Source organism: Parasteatoda tepidariorum, chromosome X1 (assembly GCF_043381705.1).
Source record: "Parasteatoda tepidariorum isolate YZ-2023 chromosome X1, CAS_Ptep_4.0, whole genome shotgun sequence".
Taxonomy (NCBI): Eukaryota; Metazoa; Arthropoda; class Arachnida; order Araneae; family Theridiidae; genus Parasteatoda; species Parasteatoda tepidariorum.
The window spans coordinates 9,705,032-9,727,178 of NC_092214.1; the positions used below are offsets into that span (position 1 = coordinate 9,705,032).

The 22,147-nt window shown below is 28.0% G+C and overlaps 1 protein-coding gene across 5 annotated transcripts in view; it reads right to left on the reverse strand.

Moving 5' to 3' along the window:
- LOC107455838 (octopamine receptor beta-2R) overlaps positions 1 to 22,147 on the reverse strand; it is a 114,272-nt gene that overhangs the window by 17,856 nt on the left and 74,269 nt on the right. For 2 of the 5 annotated variants that reach the window (XM_071187844.1, XM_021147613.3), the window contains exon 3: positions 427 to 512. The exons of the other annotated variants lie outside the window; for them this stretch is intronic. The gene's annotated coding sequence lies outside the window, so the exon portion shown is untranslated. The remainder of the gene's footprint in view (positions 1 to 426; positions 513 to 22,147) is intronic. 5 annotated transcript variants of the gene reach the window in all.

Below are 22,147 nucleotides of genomic sequence, written 5' to 3' on the forward strand. Positions count from 1 at the left end.
ATCAAGAGGTGATCACGTTTTTTCACATGGATCGATCGCTATATTTAATTAATTAAAAAAAAAAATGTCAGATACATTGAGATCAAAAATGTTAAGTTGACCTTCTCAAAATGTGGGAACAATGACAAGTTTCGAATTCTATTGATATTTATGTTATAAGCATTCATTATTTATGCAATACGCTTATTTTATTTAAATAAATTTAATTCTTGACTTTTTGCATTGAATTTTAGTACATTGATTTATCTTATACTATAAATTTAGGGGGAAAACTATCGACGGTTATTATGCTACTCTTATGGTCAATCCTATATTTCATGCGTAAGAAAATGGCATTTTGCAGCAAAAATATTTCATATAAACATAAAAAATAGTTATATACTTGAAAAAATTATTTCAAGGAAAGGAAAATAAATTTATAAGTACCTGACTTAACCTATTTTTTGATAATGTACACTCATTGCCATAAAAATTAGTGCACTTAGAAATAATTGTCAGAATGAAATGAATACCTAAGAACATAAGGAGATACATAATGAGATTCATAAGAACATCATGAGATTCATAAGAACATCATGAGATACATAAGAGCAACGTTGATATAAGTAACTAAAAATTCATAGCAAAATGATCATTTATTATAGGAAAATATACAAATGAATGAAGGGTCTAGTACCCTCTAGGTACACCTCTAGCGCCAATGCGGTACGGTCGGGCATTAAGACAAACAAGTCACACATCTCGTTCCACAGTTGCAGTAAAAACACCGTTAATTTGACTAAACTGGGGAGGGACCAAACTTATCACTCTAGATATGTTCGTTCGGTGACGTGACAAATCTGGAGATCGAGTCGGACAGAGAAGAGTAATAATAAGACGGGGGCACCCTTGCAGTGTGTGGCTGAGCATTGTTTGTTTTATTTTATTTTGTAGCAGTCGTGGAACAGCCGTTCCAATTTTTTTTTGGGTTTACGACTACAAATCTGCCATTGGATTGAAGAAAAAAAAACGTAAGTGGCTTCACGATTGATTCCGAGAAATTTTTAAAAGTTAAAATGAATATAACATTAAGTTTTTTAATTATTTAGTCCTCGTGAACTGATATTCTAAGAAATTTCTTTTAAACCAGTTGTTGTCCGTGGTTTGCAATCGTAGAAATACTTCAATTTTTAGCTATTTGATTTCTGCAATGCATTCTCCATGTATTGAATTTTAGTAATAATTTAAAAACTGTCCGGCAACTATTAAGTCACACAAACCATCATAAATATGAGTTCGGAACATTTCAGCATAGCAGGCATCCCAAAGCCCCATTACGTGCTGCTCTACTTACTGACGCACCTCTCTAGCCATAACTTTAGTATCGTGTAAAATATATGATATTTCCTCCAGAAAGACAAGCTCCGTCAGCAACAACCGGTATGACAGTATGCGGCACCGTTTATGTTTAAAATTTTAACAGTTGTTTTAAAAGGAATCAAAGGTAAGTCGAAACAATTACTTCGCAATAAAGTTTTCATTTAAAAAAAATAAAATCATTCTAGACTAGAAGCTTATAATTAAATATTTAACACTACTTAAATTATTACTTTACACAATCTAACAAAATGAATTATAACTATAGTGTTGCTAATTTAAACAGAAAAATTAACGCGCTTATGCATAATAGAGAAATAAATAGATAAATTACTGGTATGCTAAAAAACCGAATAGACATATTACTTTCCTAAACAAATTAATTTAGCATTAAATTCGTGCCACAAATTATAATTCATTTAGATAATTAATCAAATTTTAAGGCAATGAAACAGAAATTTTAACATTTTATTAAAAGAATTTAATAACATTTATTTAGATTTTGATTGATAGTGATTTATAAATTTACCACGAGTCTAAGTTGACCACATAAACATTGCACCGCTTGGTCAATTTACGAAGATTTCATTACATTAGGTTTCCTAAAACCGTTTCAATATTACTTATTATCGAGTTTGATTATCGGTAACTATCAAGTTTTTGTCTGATTTTATTAAGAATTCTTTCGCAAGTCCTACTGTTTGGTTTGTGTATGAATTGCGTATGTATTATTGAAGTTGTTAAAGCAAACAATCGAAAAAGAATAAATCAAAAATCTCCATAGGATTAATATGTTGACACTGTATAAAATGTGAATACCTCTAACAAGTCGAGTATTAAAAAAAAACGCCTCCAAGTTTTAAAAGGCAATCTGAGTTTTATAATCAATTTTTTACTTCATGATTTGACTGACTTTGGACTATTTTTTTTAAATCAAAATTATTCCTCACACTGTTTTCCATATACCCGTAAAATTTTAAGCTGTACGAGGATGAATATTTATTTTTACAAATGGTCCTATACTACAGCCCTATTGTAAATGAAAATTTTGGTCTTAGTTTTCTCTAAGTAAAAATTTTTCAACTATTGCTACTTTTAAAACAATTAAGATTCTTTTTTCTAAAGCTTCAAAAGCTAGATACTTTGGACATACGTCAATGATTATATGATCATTTAAGGATAGTATGGATTTTAACATCTAGTTGCAATCTAGTTTTACTTTGATTTCTTTGGCAATTTTTCAAACTGTCTCAAATTTAATTTTTCTTAAAATTTCGAATAATTTCTTACCTTATACTAGTTATTATACTATAGTAATTATTATACTAGTTAGTATACTAGTTGTTACTCGGAAGAATATGATGGTTATATGGAAAAAGTTTCATGAGAAAATATTCAAAAATGGAGTAGCATTTTAAAATTGGATTTAAAAGCTTAATTAAATGCTAAAAAAGAAATTAGATGTCTTTTTCTACTATTTTTTAATATTTAAATATATTAGTTTCACCTCTTATGAATATATTGTAAGGAATAAAATTGAGTTCCAAAATAACCTCAAAAATTTTGAAAATCTAAGGGAGTGGAGAAAAAAAAACATGCTTACTCAGAGAAAGTACGCGTCTGATACTAGTAGTCTTCGAAGTTTATGGGCAATATAAAGCCATATAACTACTAAGATTGAGTCCTTCGGCAGGAAAATTTGAGCATTCGATCAAATGGATGTTTACACACTGTCCACTTAATTTATACTCAAAGAATTATTTTTGGGCAAATAAATTTTGCTTATGACTATTCAACTCAAATCAAACACTTTTTTTCTGATAGTTTTAGTATTTTAATAATATTTTTATGTGCAAATTTTATCTTAGTTGCATGTTTCTTTTCGCATAACCGAAAGAAGAAACATTTTCATCAATCTAATATATAAATCTTCAGATTGCTCAGATAAACAATGTGCAGAACGTAAGTAAGCATTTATTAAATTTAAAAATAAAGATATAAATATAATATTAATTTAATATTGGCGGCATTTTTTTTCTATACAATTTGACTAAATTTTCATGTAAAAAAAAGTTAATGTTACTCTTATGAGAACCTAAATCAATCTATATTTTTCTTTGGTATACTGAATGGTGGATATTTAGTTTCCTTACCGCTATTGTTCTCTATTGTTATTTGAAAGAGCAATTGTTCTTGTCATTCTCTAAATCATATTTGAAGGTCAAGAAAAGTAGTTCAGTTGACATATTTATTTCTTAAAAACATTCTGAAGTACTGAAACGATACAATTTTTATAAATAAATCTGCATAAGAAAACTAACTTTTTTTGGGGGAATTTTAAGAATTCTCAAAATAGTATTTAAAGAAAAGTCCTCGTTAAAAAGAATTATTATTGAATAGACAGAATAAAACGCTCTCCGTGAATCTTATCCTGATACATTATAGTCAAAGCCCAAAAAGGGTTAAAACTTTAGCCAAAAATGCGTTAAGAACTGGGTAAAGCATCTCAGAATTAAGACGCAAAAGCGGAAATTCCCTCACAAAAATTTCTCTCCTACCAAATAGTCCTTAAAATTGCTAGAAATATTGTTTTACGATACATCAGTGCCCAATAAATAAGAGACTAGACCAAGATTAGTTAATCGCGAATTAACCAAACTGTTCGGACAAGCCTCAATCGGGTTTTCTGGAAAATTCACGAATCGGCCTACGATATGGTCAATTCATGATGCGTTCAAAGAGAGCAAAGTGAGAAATTTTATAAAATTTTGAAAATCAATTTAAATTAGTCCCCATGCCGACAGGCTCACCGTGGGAGGTACTCGTGTTCTTCCTCTTCATGTAACCCAAAGGCGGGTTAGTTCCATTTAAAAGTCCTCCACGAAGGCAAATTTCTCTCAATACTTCATCCAGGAGTTCCCTTGTCTTCTGGATTGGGTTCACAATTACAAGGCTACGGAATTGAACATTAGTGGTCGTAAACCCGAAAATTGGGTCGCTGCTCAACGACGGTTATGAAATAAAAAAAATTAAAAAATAAATTTAAATTGTTATTATGGAATTTTTATCAAGTTATGTGATATTTAAATTAGTTTTTAATGTTTCTATTGACTCACACTACACTGTAAAAAATTCCGAGCAAAAAATTGGAATTCATTTGTGGGCTTTATAAAATGGAACTCAATTTCCCCATATTTTGGTATTTTCATTAGCTCCAAATATCAGCAGAAGGTTACACCAAATTTAGGTGTTTTGAAAAAAACCCCATCTATTTTCATTCTTTTTTAAATTCTTTTATAAAACAGAGAAAAGGGTGCACCATTATTAGGTATCTTTAAAGTACCTAAATACAGTTCAAATTTGTCATTTACCGTAACAAAACTATTTACCGTAAGTAGGTTATTTTATTAGGTACCTCTAGCCATTTTAAACCACCAACCAAATTACAAAGGCAACAAAAAAGAAATGAACTTTAATTAATGCAAATAAAATATTCACCTACCATATCCAAATAATCAATTACCAAATATTATCTAGTTGAAGCCTTAAACAACATTCATTAATCCTCCCGATACACCGTGACCGAGTTATAAGGAAAACATGGCATCGTAAACAAATATCGTTCAGTTTACAGTCACCGTCAAAGTTTAGTCTCCATTACTAAATTTTGGCTAAAATTGCCCCATGGAAGTATTTTTCTATCATACTTTACAATTTACGGTGTAACTAAAATAAGATAGTCTTTCATTTAACCAAACTTTGCGATAATGAGAAACTTTGCACGAAATACTAGTTAAGGATTTACCGAGTTTTTTACAGTGTATGTTAAAATTTAAACATCTAATTAAAATATTTTTAAAAAAAAGCCTTTGAAAATATTTTATCATAAAGAGTGTTCTGTAATTACCGGCTTTAAAAATGTTTTCATTGAGTTTTTATATGAAGTAAAGTAAAAAGAAATTTACTTCAGAGGCCTCTTCCCTCGCAGTCTTGAATTTCAGGTTAAATTTATAATTTTCATTTTTTTTCTCTTTACTTTTTTCTCGTCGTTTTCAACAAACTTTTTGAATGTTATTTGACAGCACCATATTTTACAAAAAAGGGGGAAAATAATGGGATAATATTACTATATAAATAGTGCAAGAAGATTTGCAGAACTTCTGCAGATTTTTATCAAAAATGTAAAGAAATAAAATTATGCAATTTGTGGTTTGGAATAATTAATTTAAAATTGCACGGTTCTCGGTTTTTAGATTTTTTTAAAATTTAATTGTATTGTAGTTAAAACTATCGAAAAATGATTCAGATAATGCTGAAAATTTATTTTAATGACTTTTTAATGATTTTAATGATTGCTACTTATAAATGGTTAAAAAAGTTTTAAGCACTTGTAAATAAATAAGTAAATAATTTTGTATTAATAGATCTTAACTAGAATAAAGATAAACGTTTTCGAAACCTTAAAGATAAAAAATGTTCTTCACTGTGAACTTTATGGTTAACGGGAAGGACAGACTGCTGCCGGATATTTTACAGTAATTTTAGAATGAAAATTTCAATTGTGTGAAGGGGGAAAAATTAAAATGTTTTGAAACTCTTATCAATCATTTTCAAAATAAATCATTGTAAATCAAAGGATAAAATAATCAAAAATCAGTTAAAGAGTTAAGTACGATATTAATATGTTTATCTTCTGTAAGAAATCACAATTCAGCCTGATTCCAAAATTAACTTCCGCAAAAAATGCGCTTTGGAGTTACTTTTTTGAGGTTTTCTCTTAGGTATACCTTTTAAATTGCTATGTGGAGTTAGATGTAGAGTTAGAGCATAGTTTATAATTATCAATGAGATAATTTACAATTAATTCTTTAGAATAAGGTTTTTCATAGTGGTCACGAAGACTAAGTTTTCTTTCTCGCTAAAGTATTACTTTGAGTAAGGGGCTGTTGCCTAATTTGTTGCCTTAAAATCAACTAAAACGTACCTGGAATAAATAAATCTTGTTATTGAAATATAAAGACAAAATTCTTTTGGTTTCTCAAAGTAGTTTTTAATGTCCAAATTTTTTTTTAAAGTTTTTCTGAAAAAAATCCAAAAGTATAATACTTACAACTATAATAATAAAAAATTTTATGATTGTTATTAAATATATTGTTACAACTAGTTATGCTGTCATGAATTAAAACGAAACATTCTAATCAACATCAAAAATTATTTTGATGTGGGCCTTTTTATTTTATTTTCTCTTGTACCAAACAACATCAAGCCGCCTTCTAAATTTTAACAAAAACTCTCCAATCTTATGAAAATCCTGCAAGGATCTGCTATAATACTGTTCACGGTGCTTCATTTACCTTAAAGTCTATATTTTGACGTCAAAATAATGTCTGCCCTCATCTTTGATTGTCAGAGATCACATCTAACGACAGTGACATGGCTATAATCTTACTTAAAACCAAAAAGACATTCTCTAAAGGTAGAATAGCTTTAAACACTAACAACAATTAAGTTTAAATTAAATTCATACACTGTTAGAAATTTCTCTGAAAAAAATTATTAAATAACAATTTATTGAATGGTTGCTTATTTTACCATATTTAATCAAGACAGTCAAATAACCATGAATAAAATATTAATCAAACTGTTTATTAACTGCTTTCACCTAATACTGCTAAACAACCAGAATTTTATTGCACCAGCTAGAACCACCTTATGAAACAATTTAGTTCTTTGCAACTGCTTACATATCATAGCCAAGCGGGCTTATCTTTCAATCTTATGACCGGCAGAATTTGAGTTCGAGTCCTAGTGTTGACACCACGATATTTCCTCCATTCCCTTCAGCACATGAAGAATTTCTAGTGTCCGGCACGCTGCAATGCCCAATACTTTACGAAAAACCGAGCTCCTACGTCTAGTTAAATAATTTTTTCTTTTTTTTTTAAGTTTTTGAAAAATGCTAGTTGAAAATTGTTAAAAGAGCGTTTAGTTTTACATTCATGGTTCCATAACCATACCTTTTGTAAATGGCTTCAAAATCATAAAGGAAAAAAATGTTCTTTACCGTGAACTTTGCGGTTAATCGGATAAACAGACAGCTGCCAATTATTTTACCATAATTTTAGAATGAAAATTTTAACAGTGTAGCAAACATTGTAAAGTATATTTACATTTTAATAAAGCAAAATTATAGCAAATATTTTCTATGAATACTTCAAAATATTTTTTCTAACCAAAAGGGTTGATTTTGGGCATCCACGATGCAGACTAAGCCGATATAAAACCCAAATTGCTTCTAGATGTTTAAAAATAAAAATAAGAGAACTAGGACGGTTACTTGATAATATCCTTAACTATAGGCAATAATAGTTACGTTTTATTACTGTAAGAAAGGTATTTAGTAAAAGCAATTTAATCCTGTCTAATTTATTTTACCTGTCCAAAAAAGTAACACATGAACCATGCTATTATTTCAGGAAAAAATCAGTAAATGCGTTAAAGTATTTATCCATCCTTACGATAATTTTTCAAGTATTTAAGTATTATTTTTTATGCTCTTATTAAATACTTCTGCAACGAAACGCCAATTTGTTGCACGTGAAATATAGGATTGTACTAATAATGTAACGTACACAACGTCGATAGTTGTTCGCAGAAATTTATTGTTTAAAATTATCTGATATTCTAAAATTCAATAAAAAATAATGTTAATTTTACTTAAATGCAAAAGTAAATTACATAGTAAGTATATATTTAGTGCATATAACATAAATATTTATATAATTCAGAAAAAGCTGTCGTTAAGATGATTGCTCCCACTATTTAAGAAGTGCCCACATATAGGCCTCGATCTGAATATATGTCATATTCAACATACTAAGAGTCAGGATGTTAACATATCTTATCGATAATAATGCTGTAAATATGTACCATTGACGAGAAGTTCTGCATAGACTGTAAACACACAAAGAAATGACAATTTTCGTAGATCACCACTGATCAGTAATTATAGAAATGTTTCATTATCAACAAAATTGAAATAATCTAACTATAAGCATTAATATTTAAGTGAGAAATAAAATAATTGGTATTAGTAAGAGCAAACAAGTGGAAATCAGTCTATTTGTCTTGTGCTAGTACATTTTTTCACATTTCTCTAGAAGTACCAGCAAAATCATTTTGTAACTTCAGAAGTGTTTAGATTATGTGATTTTTCATTCACATCAATAAAGTTTAAAGGTTTTAAAAGTTTGATGAATCGACAATAAATTACAAATTGAAAATAGTGTTTTTGAACACCCTATGCCAAAAAGTGTGGCAATAAACTTGTAACCTGTAGCAACTATTCTAGTTATTATATGCAACGATTGCAAAAAATTTCGTAAGCAGATCTTAAATATTTATGAAGATATAAACATTTTTATAAAAAACTATTTTGTTTTTGCTTTGCGTTTTTTATATAACTTTAAAAATATTCAATACATTGAAAGAAAAGTTTTAGAGCAATTTCAAATAATTTCAAAAATTTTGCTTTAAAATTTGAAAAACAATCGCTGAAAACTGAGTTATATATAAGTAATTATTTTATACTGAGCAAAAAAAAATTTTTTTTTTCATAATTTTGTTGAGAATCGTATTTGGTAACTAATGAAATAATTCCAATTTGAATACCTTGAAAATTTAAAAGGTTTCAAGCGATTTTCTAAGTAGTTCTTGTACTTTAAAAAGAAAACACTCAAAGTGATAAGGGGTTTTCTACAAAGATTAACTTATATCATAAGACAAAATTAAATAACAAATGCTAATACCATGCAATAAACGTTCATACACCGATATATGATTGTATGAGGAAAGAAAACATACGAAAGAAAATATACTTTTATGGGGGACGACTCCCAACAATGCTGCTGTCATTTTTAGTAAATCTTGTTTAATAGTACAAAATGAAATTGGTGGAAAACCCCTTAATACTTTGAGCTTTCTTTTAAAAAGTACGAAAACTGCTTAGAAAATTACTTGAAACTTTTTAAATTTTTAAGATATTCAAATTGGACTTTTTTTATTAATTGCCGAATACGATTCACTACAAAAGTAAGAAAAAATAAATAAATAAATTTTCTCGCGCATGCGCTATATAAAATTGCTCAAATCTTTCACAATTTAAAAAAAAAAAAACCTCAAATTTTAGTGCAAAGATTTTTATAAAAATGTCCATATCTCCTTAAATAATTAGGTTTATGAAATTTTGTGCTTTTTTTGCATGTAATAACCAAAATAATTGTTACAAATTATAAATTTATTATTATTATCAATTTGCGGCGTAGGGTGATCAAAAACATTATTTTCTGTTTATAATTTATTATTGGTCCCTCAAACCTCTAAAAGCTTTACATTTTATTGATAAGTATGACAAATCGTACAACCTAAACATTCCTAAATTTATAAAATGATTGTTTGAGAAAGATAAAATTAAAAAAAATTGTGCCAGTATAGAAGTGTTTCCTCTGTATATTCTTTGTAGAAAGTGAGTCGTTTGCAGTGTAAACAGAATGAGTCGAGAATATAAGTGCGAACATTTTTGTGCTTCGGACCTTGTTTACAAATTTATCATAATGATTTATATTTTTGAACTATCTCAAATTGCATTTTTAATGCCATCAAATTCTCCAAATATCATCTCTAATACCCGAACATCAGCTTACCGACATGAAATTTGCGCACTTCGCGACGCAGTGTCCCGTTCAGCAGCCTCACTTCAAAGGAGTGGACTGCCAGGGCGTGAACTGTATATTTCTCAAAAAGTGGGAACAATAATGTTATCAACTGATAATTCTGAATTCTATCCATATTTATGTAATATGCCCTAAATTGTCACTTATGCGAAATACTTTTTATATTTAAATAAAATTAACGCAAATATAATTTTTTGATTAAGTATTAAGACATCAGATTATAGTAATACATACGCAACATGATGTTCACAATCCCATATATATAGATATTACGCGAGGAAGAAAATGGAATTTTGTTACAGAAAATATTGCATAAAAGCGTGTGAAAATATTAAATATTCCAAAATTATTTTAAGGAAGAATTAATATATTTAAAGTAATTACTTTAATCCATATTTTGTTAAAATAATAGCGTGGTTTCGTACGTTACTTTTTCGACCTGTATCAAAATACTAAATTGCTTTTTCTAAAAATCTATCAATATAATTTGTCTATTCCTGTCATTTGTTAAGAATATTTTCAAGTAATCACATAATTTAAATTTAATACTCTTATTTTATTTATAAACTTCTGTACACTATTAAAAAAAATTTGGTGCCAATTAAACTGATAAATGCCCAAAATTGATCCTTTTGGATTAAATTTTTTTTCAAGAAAATTTTTGCAATGCTTTATGTTAATTCCTGTTACTAGACAGAATTATAAAATTTTTTTGAAATTTTTACTGTGAATTAAATTTAATTTTTGTCTGTGTTATTCTCCCCAAATTTTTCTTGTAACTTTTAATATCTCGAACAATTGCCAACACTCAATTCTCCTAAATGTAGAAAAATATCCATAAAAAATAAGTTGTGTTGGATCTATTTGTTGTTCAGTGCTAATAAAAAAAATTCACTACATTTTTCACTTTTTGCAAAATTTTTAAGTGACATAAAAAAGCAAGAAGTCTTTATTATAAAATATTAATGACCGATACACAGATCTTTAATATTAGTCCGTAAGGACAAACTTATGATCCAAATATTCGCAGAAATTGAAATCAATGAAGAATTTAATGAAAGAAGTTTCTAAGTAATAACATAATTTGAGCTTTACAAGTGAAAAAAATAGAAGTCTTACTAACTTAAGTCTAACTTTTAGTCTTATTTAACTTAAAAACATTAATTTATTTTGCCAAGTCATTAATTTTCAAGGTACTAACCTGATCTTAGAGTATTTTGGCCGCATATAGTCGAGTAATCCTACGAAAACTTTCTTTTTGGCAGCAAATTAAAATGAGTGATCATGCTATGGCGCGAACAGTTTAAATGAATGGTAAAGATTTATAAATTCTTTTACTTCAAAGATTGCAGAAAGAAAAACAATTCAAGACATTATCTTCATTTCCTAATTTCTGTGCATAAACTTTTGACATAATTAACAGGGATTTCCTAAAATTTCAACTAAAACTCATTCTGCTTTTTGTATGTTTAGACATAATTATAAAAATTTTCACAATTTCTTATTTAAGTTTAGGAAATTTTGTGACAAAAGATTTAATTTATTATAAGGAAAGAGAGAGGGAGATCTAATAAGAAGTTGGCATCGAATCAACGAATAAGAACATAAAATCTTTTAAATAGGTTATAATTAATTTATTTCTGAAAGAAAATTTTTCAATTAATTGGGGCACAGAAAATATTTTAATGAGGATACAACATGATGTTAAAACAAATTTAATTATGTAGATTTAGGGAGATTAAATAAAGAGAAATTCGACTCAAAAAGTTTAAATGTTCCTTATATTAAGGGGATTACTTCGCTTTTTTTTTTAACAAAAATTAAATATTTAAATTTTTACTTCACAAAAAAGATCAAACTCAAAAGATTCTAAAACAAATTTAGCCTTTATTTTGGTTGCATTAGAAGTTTTTTTTAATGCTTTTTCATAGGGCTTTTGTGGTATTAGTTAACATTAATACCTGTTCCTTTTGAAGGAAAACAGAACTTTTTGCAAAGAACGAACATTTTTCCTAAAATAACAATATATAAACCTGACACAATCGTTATATTATTAATTTAAGAGTAGCCTTTAGTAGTATAGCATTTTCAACATCCCGCTTTTGTGACCAGCGTCAGGACTGTGGCAATAATGTCAGCACAAGCCGCTTTAACAAGCTGGTACCCATCAATCTGAAGCTTCATGCCACCCCACCACTGGTAATCGAACACCAGATCTTAACAATAACAGTTCAGTGTCTTAACCACTGAGTCATCGAGACTCAGAATAGCTTTTAGCCAAATATTTATTTTAAAAAAACTTTATTAAAAAAAACCTTTATAAAAAAGTTTACTTAAAAAAACCTTTATTAAAAAACATTTATTAATATAATTGGGAGGCTCTTTTGGCAGTTTTTCATAAATTCTCAAGTGATACCAAACAAATATTTTCTAAAGAAAATTCTAATGAAAAATGTATAATTATAGAAAAAAATTGCACGCTTCAGTGCAGTGTCAGTTTTCAGAAAATTCATACTTCTTATCATTAGGAGTATATATATACTGCTGCCTCTGCGCCCTAAGCGTTGGTCGAGAGTTTAAACCAAGGCAAGTCTTGGAGTCTGATACTTGTATGTTCTTTATTACCAATAATCAAAGATTCAATAGTCCTAGTTAGTAAGATGTGGCGTTAATTAAATACTAAAGAGGATTATTTTAAAGCTTTTAGAGGTTTGGGAGATTGGTTAAAGCTATGAACGAAATCAAGTATTTATGAACACCTTATAGCAGAAAATATAGATATAAGCTTATAATTTGTATGAAATACTTTGATTTTCAAGTGCAATAATCACATAAAATTTCGCATTTTGAAATTAAATATTTGTGGAGATTTGGACATTTCTTTTAAAAAAATAATCTTTTTGGCTTATGATTTTTTTTTTTTTTTGCTATAACGTTAAAGATATTTAATAAAATCGAGCAAAATATTTGGAGCAATTTTTAATTAATTACAAATTATAATTTTGAAATTATAAAAGATTTCGTTAAAATTTGAGCAAAATATAAGTATTTTAAATACTTTTTTCATACTATTCATGAGCGGTAAAAATTTCAAAAAAAATTTCATAAATTTGCAGTGAATCGTACTTGGCAAAAAAATTAGTTGAATATCTTGAAAATTTAAGAAGTTTCAAGGAATTTCTAAGTAGTTTTTGTATTTTTTTAAGAGAAAGCTCTAAATGATAAAGAGTTTACCGCAAATTTCCTTTTGTATCATAAGACTGAACTTAATAGAAATACCTCACAATAATCCCATTTACCTAAATGTGATGGTATAGAGAAGGAAAACATACTTTTATGAGGTATGATGCCCATTGCTGATGTCATTTTTAATAAATTTGTCGAATAGTTCAAAATAAAAATTTTGGAAATATAGTTTATAGCCTTCTTTACAAAAACTACTCAAAAAGTTTCTAGAAACTTTTTAAGTTTTCAAGATATTCAAATTGGGGACATTTTTCATTTATTATAGATTAAGATTCTCTACAAAATTTCGAAAATTTGTTTTTAAATTTAGCCGTTCATGCGCAGTATAAAAGAACTACTAAAAATTCTTATATCTTAATCATTAAATGTTTAAACCTCATAGGTATCTTAAAAAACTTTAAGATAATAATTTTTTTAACAATTAAAAATTATTTAATACAATAATGTGGGGAATATAAAAAAAAGAGAGTTATGATTAGTAAACATAATTTTATTAAGTAAAATCATTGCAAAAATTTAAGAAAAAATTCAAAATAAAGGACAAAAAGAAACATATAAAGTGAGCTCATTAATAAATCACAACTTTTCGTTGTTAATTTTATTTATTGTTTTATTTATTTTTAATTACTAATAAATATTTAAAATCCTTATTTTATTTCTTTTCTTATTTTCTGCATGTTTTTAATTTGCTATAGGTACGCATTTACACGCCACTGCAACTTTTCCAAAATCGACCTTATTTTAACGATATCTAAGAACTTATTGTATGTTAAATCATGAGTTAATATATTTTTCCAAAACTAGAATTTATAAAAGAGTTATCAATTCAAAGATGTTTAGCATGCAACATATAAATGTCTTAACTTAAACCGAATTAAGATTTTTTTATTTCATTCATTAAAAAACTATTTTTAAATGAGATTTCATAATCGAATTCATCGTAAAAATAGGATTATTTCTAATTAGGACTTTTTTATTTTATTCAAATCTTTCCATTTTTTAATCAAATCTGAAAAATGAATTTTTAAAATTTTCAAAAGAGTCAAAAAGAGATTATAAGGCACTGCATTGCATAGAATTCTTTTTTACGTAATTTCATAATGCTAGGTGAAAATAGATTTAATAGTTACTGAAGTATCAATGAGTCAATGTTGAAAAATAGGCTTTTTGTTAATAAGGTGCAATTAAAATATGAAAATTTTTGTGTACTACACAATTTATTACACCTCCAGAATTTCTAATCGCAGAAAACTATTTTAACACATTATTTGAGTCACCATAAGTTTACGAAAATTATCTCAACATAAAGTTTTATGCATAAAAAAATAAACATTAACTTCTTCTTAAAAATCTTTTTAACCTCTTTTTTCATTGACTAAAAATAAGTAAGTAATGTATTCTTCCCGAATACTAAATGTGAATTTAAATAGCAGTTAACCAAGAAAAAATATTTTAGACACCATATATTTGCTTTCATGTTTTTCAGAAAGAATGAAAAAAAGAGGGAAATAATGTTTTTAAAAGCAGAAAAGATAAAAATTACATTTTTTATTAGTTCTATGTTATTTATTCCCTGCAAGTCGTTAAAAAAATTTTCTTTTCTTCTTTCAAATCTCTTTGATCCCTTTTTTCCATTGACTAAAAATACGTAAATTACGTATTCCTCCTGTCATTGAAATCTGGAATTAAATAACAGCTAAGCATAAGGAGCCCATATTTTTTGCTTTCATGAATTTCAGAAAGAATGATGCATGAAGGGAAGGAAAAAACTAGAAAGGATAAAAATTTAATTTGTGATCAATGTCATTAACATTATTTTACTACTTATAATTTTTTCGAAAATCATTCCATAAGGAAGATTTATGAATGCATATGAAAAGAAACATTCCTTTCTTCCTTAAATTCTTTTTACCTCGAATATATTAAATATATTCGAATATATTGAAATGCGAAATGAAATACAAAGTGAAATACGGAATTAAATAAGATCTAGCTAGGAAAAATTATTTTAGAACCTTATTTCTGTTATACGAATTTCAGAGAGAAATAAAAAAAGAAAATGGGAGTTTTCGAAACCAGAAAGGATAAAATTTTATTTTTGATAAAACTAATTCTCTATTATTTTCGATAATACACATGTATAAAATGTTATTCTGAGCTGCCTTAATTTGCATATGATTCTTGAAGATGAGTGTCATAATTCAGAAGGTGAATTTTTTACATTTATTTTTCACTTTTTATCGCAATATATAAACTCTGTTCTGTAGTCACTGACATAAACCTAGAGATCCAAAACTGATTCTATGAATTTTTTTCCCTTTTGTGTTTGTTTTATATTTCTATTTTAGTATTGTATTGAATTAGTAAATGTGTTTCATTCATTCCTTTTTTTTCCAATACCCAACTGAGAAGACATTTCGTCAATACAGGCATTTGGAGGGCAGATTTATTGGCTATTCTTTCAGGGGCACCGTATTAGGTGGGCCAACGTTGCTCCCACAGTTAAGACAGATTGTGCAGATAATGAAAGAGCATCCATGCCTTGTCCGGGATTCAAACCCAGAAACATTCTGAAGAAAGGCGAGTTCCTTGACCCTTACATAGATCGGTTGGTGCATTAATTCATATAAGTATATAATTTAATTTCATTAAAATTTCTTTAATGCATACAAAATGTTCTAAAAAAAGTTACATCATTGCGAAATTAGATTTAAATCGAAAGCCTTTTTTTGAACTGTGGTCCAATGTCACTTGTTAAAAAATATCCTTAATTTCCAGTTACAGGTCTTTCTGAACAATTCTTTCCCTATCTTATTTTAAAACTATCTTATCTTGGTTTAAAACTATAACTTAGCAACCATAAAAGAGGCCCTAACATATTTAATATTCCAATTCAGAGCATCAAAACGTATTATCTGATATCAAAAGTTTGTGCTAATTCTTTGTGAAACACACAATTTATTTTGATTTGTCGAAGTGAAGTTATACAGAAATAGTATATCTAAATCATAAAATGGAGGCCACTGAAATATGTTTAACCCACTTCATTTAAACACTTAAAAGCATTTTCATGTACCTTTTCCTTCTCTTATAATTGAGAAATACGTTTGAAAATGAAATAATTAACTAACTTCTATCAATATAGTGCCGCCATTTCAATTAAACTTTTCCAGAAAGCATGAGAAACATATTTTAAGGTCTATTTCCATTCTAATTGGTACAAGACATTGCCATCAAAGTCTTAAAATTATTAGCGGATCTAATTATTGTATTTTCCTTACAAACGAACAACTTCAATGTCTCCCTCAAAATTATATTAACTTCTCTGAAAAGCCAACTGCCTTTTTATGATTAGAATAATTTATCTTCCTTCTTCTGGAAAATATGATCAGTCAGGAAAACAATTGGTTGTCGTACTTTTTGTATTATCTTTAAACTAATTATTCGAACACGTTTAAGTAAATATAGAAATGACACTCAGAAATGATTTCATGAAAAAAAAAATTTTTTTCCTTCTGTTTTCCCTTTAATTAGATAGCGAACGAAAATATATATATTTTTCAAGCATAAGCAATATAAATCAAAATGATAAACGAAATTAGTTGAATAGTTCTTGAAACTTAAAAGGTTTAAAAAATTTTGCATAAAAGGGTTTATTTTTCGGAAAAGTTTACATTTTTTGACTTAAATACATTAATGTGTTTTATTCATGAGTCACCAAGATTTTCTGAGCTTGATAAATTTATTTTTATTATTTATTTTTTAATCCAAGAAGCTCAGGTAATTTCTTTAAATAACTTAATTTTTATAACTTCTGGTATAAATAAACCTGGTGGCAGAAGTGAATATATCGTTCGTTATTTTTTTGAGTAAGTGAACTGTTACATTATTTTAAAAATTTTATATACATATTGTCTCACAAAAGTATTTAATCATAATAATGTCAAGGAATAATTATTAAAAATTAATTTTGCAGGGAATGATGGTTATATACATGAATTTTAGAAATGAGTGCAAAATTGGTCACGTAATAAATTCTACTCTTTGTAATTGAACTGTGAACTGTACCTTGAGTCATAATTTGGTGTAAAATAGAGGCAACCGCACAAAAGTGTTAAAGTATGATAGATAGTTCATAGTATGATACGAATTGAATGAAGTTCTATATTTCATCCAATTCGTATCATACTATGAAGTAATTCAGCCTAGAAGGAATGATATGGCTTAGCCAACTGGGTTGTAAAAAGGTCAAAGAGACAACAACATTTTAAACTTTTACCGTAGAGCCGTGGTGGCTCAAGGAATAGAGCGCCTCCCAAGGAGGTGAACCGGGGTTCGAATCCCGACAATGGCTGGTTAATTCGAATTCCGCACCCGGCTCTCTCCGACCACAATGCTGGCGTATAAATATCCACCAGCTTGCCGTCAAGCTAACCGGGGAAGATTTTCGTGGTTTTGCTGTCCATGCAACGGAAATGCGGGTTAGTTTCATCAAAAACTCCTCCACAAAGGCAAATTTTTTCCAATACTTGATCCAGCAGTTTCCTTGTTTTCTGGACTGGGTTCAAAGTTACAAGGATATGGAGTTGGACATTGGTAGCCGTGAACTGAAAATTCAATCTGCTGTTCAACGACGGTTATAAAATGAAATAAAATTTTACCATTGCAAAAATTTTTAAGGCATCCAGTTAAGGCACCCACTAGTTTCGACAATTGCTTTTTAGATATCAATACAAAATTTAAAAAAAACTAGTTTATTTATTTTATTATGTGTAAAAGTCCATAAAGGCAGCAAAAACAATTTTACTATTTTATTTTAAATGGCAATTTTTAGGTAAAAAATAAGATCTTTTTATGCATATACGGTAAACACTGTAAAAAAAATTCCACCAGCTAAAACAAAAAATCCTTTATGGTCTTCATTTAGAAGGTCCTTTGAGAACTTTATTTATTTTTTTCTATCAACTATGCTTTGAACTGTTAACTTAAAATCAAGTGCATATACTAAGTTAAGGATTAATGCAGTTAAAATAGCAATTTTTTCAAAAATTTCCGCTCTTGTCTTACCGAAAAAACATGCATAAAATTAAAATTATACTTTTTTCTCTTAGTCTGCTGTTCAAAACATGTGTGCTGTAATCATTAACACTCATAAAAAATTGTAGACAATTATTTTAAAAACAACATGAGATATCATGTTTAATGTTGTGTAAAATGTGAAAAAAAATCTAATTTTAAGCTAAGCGCATTTGAAATCTTAAAATCATTAGTCTATCCACTGTTGTCACCTTGAACAAAAACTGCTATAATTTTGAAAATAATTGGAGTACGAACAAAAGTAATGTATTCTTAGAAAGCTAAGAGTACAGAGATTTTAAATTTATAATAAACACAATTTCAAAACTTTCGCTCAAAATCATGCTTTTGCAGTAGCCTCAGATACTTTAATTTCGGTTAATTTTTCACTAACAACAAAAATGTAAACAAAAATAACTTCTAGTATATGTTCACCGAATTTGAAATATAAATGGATTATTTTATAATTCATTGAAAATTAAAATAATTTTTCGAAAATGTTGGTTTTTAATTCATTTTTCTTTTCCTATAATTGTGGAGAAACCCCGTTACTTAATGTAGCTGGAAAAAGTAATAAAAAGTTAAATAATGTTATTCCAAAGTTATATTTCATTCTTCAAAACTTTTATATACGAAATTAAATATTTTTGCCATTAAATGTAAGGCTCAAGAAAAATGTTTGAGGACGAACATTAAACAAATTTTTAAATGGGGCTTTAAAATACAGAAGAAAAAGATAACGATTGGAACATTTCTACTTGAACGTTAATTTAAAGCATGGATTTAGATTTTTATTACTATGAAGATCATTCCGTAAAACCACCCTTAAAATTTTTTTTTAGAGTTTCTATTATAAAGTTGAACAAACAAGCATGCACATTGGGAGCCCCAAATTAATACATAAGATAGGAGAAGACAAAAACACAATCGATATCTGACGAATTACAGTAGAGAAAGGCACACAAGATAAAGATCAAAACAGGTTTAATTGGATGTGTTTCTAATAATCTACTTTCAACTGTTTTCTGTTTTTTACAATTGTCAAACCTGTTTTGATACATTCACTATCTTGTACAGTAATTTTGATTGCGATTATGCTCTCTCCTCGTTTAAATATTAATTTACGATTCCGAACGTGTATGTCATTTTTGAAAAGGATTACATAGGAGTCTCCTGCATAAACTTCCAAAGTACGTGTCATTTCTGATAAAGATTACATATTCAGGAAATCTCCTGCATAGATTTCTAAAGTGTTTGTCATTTCTGATACGGATCACATATTAAGGGAACCTCCTGCATGGACTTCCAAAGTGTATGTCATTTCCGAAGAGGATTACATATTATGGGAATCTCTTGCTTATTATATTAAGGGAGTTTTTTTGCTCTTAGGAGAAATCTAACCAAGAATACACCCTGGTTTATCTTATTAAGGCTGTAAAGTATTTGACAGATATAATAGCATTATCGGCAACAAATTTGAGCGATATACACTGTTAAAAATTACGAGCCACGTTGCACTAAAAAATTGCCATTAATTTGTGACTATATAAAATGGAGGTAATTTTACTATTTTTTTTTTCAATAACTGCAATTATTATTTGAAGGTTGCGCAAAAAGTAGGTGTTTTGAAGAAACAAAACACCTATTTTCTTTTTTTTAATTAAAGCACGGGATTTTTGCAACATTATTAGTTATTTTTAAAGCACTCAAATGCAAGTCAGGGCTGCTACTTACCGTAACAAAACTATTTTCCGGAAGTGTAGGTTATTTTGACATACATAGGGGAGAGTCGGGTAGCACCGCCACGCGGGTACCCCTGCCCACTGTCAATTTCAGATGTATAGAATATTTTTTCAAGTCAATGGGCCATCGGACATTAATTGTTATATTAAAAAAAGATTATTTTCAAAGTTTCAAGTATTTATGCAGCTGTTAACATGGTAAACAATAGTTTTGAAAATATGTTGAATACAGTAGTCATGAAATTAAGAAAAATTGGTTGAATGTTTCGATTCAACTTCATTTTAATGCCAAAAAAATAATTTTTTCTATACATACAGCATTAAAGTATGTAGTCTTAAGTTTAATTTGCACAAAGAAAGAAGTCTATCTGTGAAAAATTGTTCGAAAAATTACAAATTTGCAAAAAAAAATTGGATTTCGGGTAGCCCAGCTCACATGAATGTCGAGTATCACCGTCGATAAATGTGCGGTTGCAAAGATTATTATTTTATTGCTTCAAATTTGAATGTTATATGCATTTTTAACAACAAATATTGTTGTTATTAAATGATTGTTATTAAATGATAGAATTCACTAAAAGTATATAAATATGTAATAAATAAAATAATTTTGTGATAAAAATGATAAACGAAGTTTACCTATTGTCAATACATTGGTCATTTTCATTTACACCTGAAAAAACAGTCAAGAAACATAATTTTTGTAACTGGGCGGGGCTACCCGATGCATTTTGAAAAGAGCTGAAAAACATGCTTTTTTAAATTTCGATTTTTTTTAAGCAAAACTATTCTTTTTTTGGTTTATTCTTTTTGAATTATTTAATTAGATGATAAAACAATAGAAACATACAAAAAATATTGATTATTACTCAATATTATGCAGAAATATAAGCAATACTCCTTAACCCCTTGGGGACGGGTGATTCAGAAAAGCATTCGTACAAAATCAGAATCAAGTTGCAATTAAATAAAAAACAGTAACTTAAATGTAGTCGTTACTAATTTGACAGACTTACTTTGCTTTTATTTTAATTATTGTTAGTTTAGTCATATATATAATCAATGTTAATTCAAAGTATAACTAAATAGTTTTATTTTGAACAAAGTAATGGTGAATTAAATAAATCAAAAAATTATAACTCCGCCTACAAATAAACTGCTAAAGAAATACGTTGATTACCAGTTTTATCTTCTTACCCTGATTGATACGGTTTTTTGCTGTCACGTATTTGTGACAGTCGGCGCGAAAGGGTTAAGTAAACATGGCTACCCGACTCTTCCCTATATAGAAGTATTTCCTTAAACCGTTTCATATCACCAACCAAATTTAAAAAGCCAACATAAAAGAAATGAACTATAATTTGTGCAAATAAAACATTTAACTACCTAAATAAGTAGATACTTCTATAAACATACATTAGTCATCTTGATACACCGAGACCGAGTTGTAAAGAAAACATGGCGTCGTAAACAATTATCGTTCAATTTAGTCACCGTCTAAGTTTTGTGTCTTTTACCTAATTTTGGTGCAGTCAGTTTCACCATGGAATATTTCTCGATCATACTTCACAATTTATGGTGAAATTAAAATAAAATGATTTTTCACTTAACTAAATTTTTGGATAATGAAAAACTTAGTACGAAATACTGGTCAAAGATTTAATTTTTTTTTTTTTTTTTTTTTTTTTTTAAGTGTAATAGCATTTCTGAAAATGTAGAGATGTGACGAAAAACGCCACAAAAAGGGCTCTTATTTTTACGATTTTCCTGACTCCCATATATTGGAGGTTAGAAATAAGTCTTTTAAGAGAAAATAGTTTTTTTTTAAAAAAATTGCAATTCCGTAGTTTGAAATATTGTAACTAGTATAGCAGATGAGACCTCTTAAAAAAGTTTTACTCGCTTTTTAATACGTTAAAATCTTTACGTACGTCTAGTACGTAGATAAAGATTGTTTAGTACGCTAAAATTTGATGAGGTTGAAAGTTATTTACA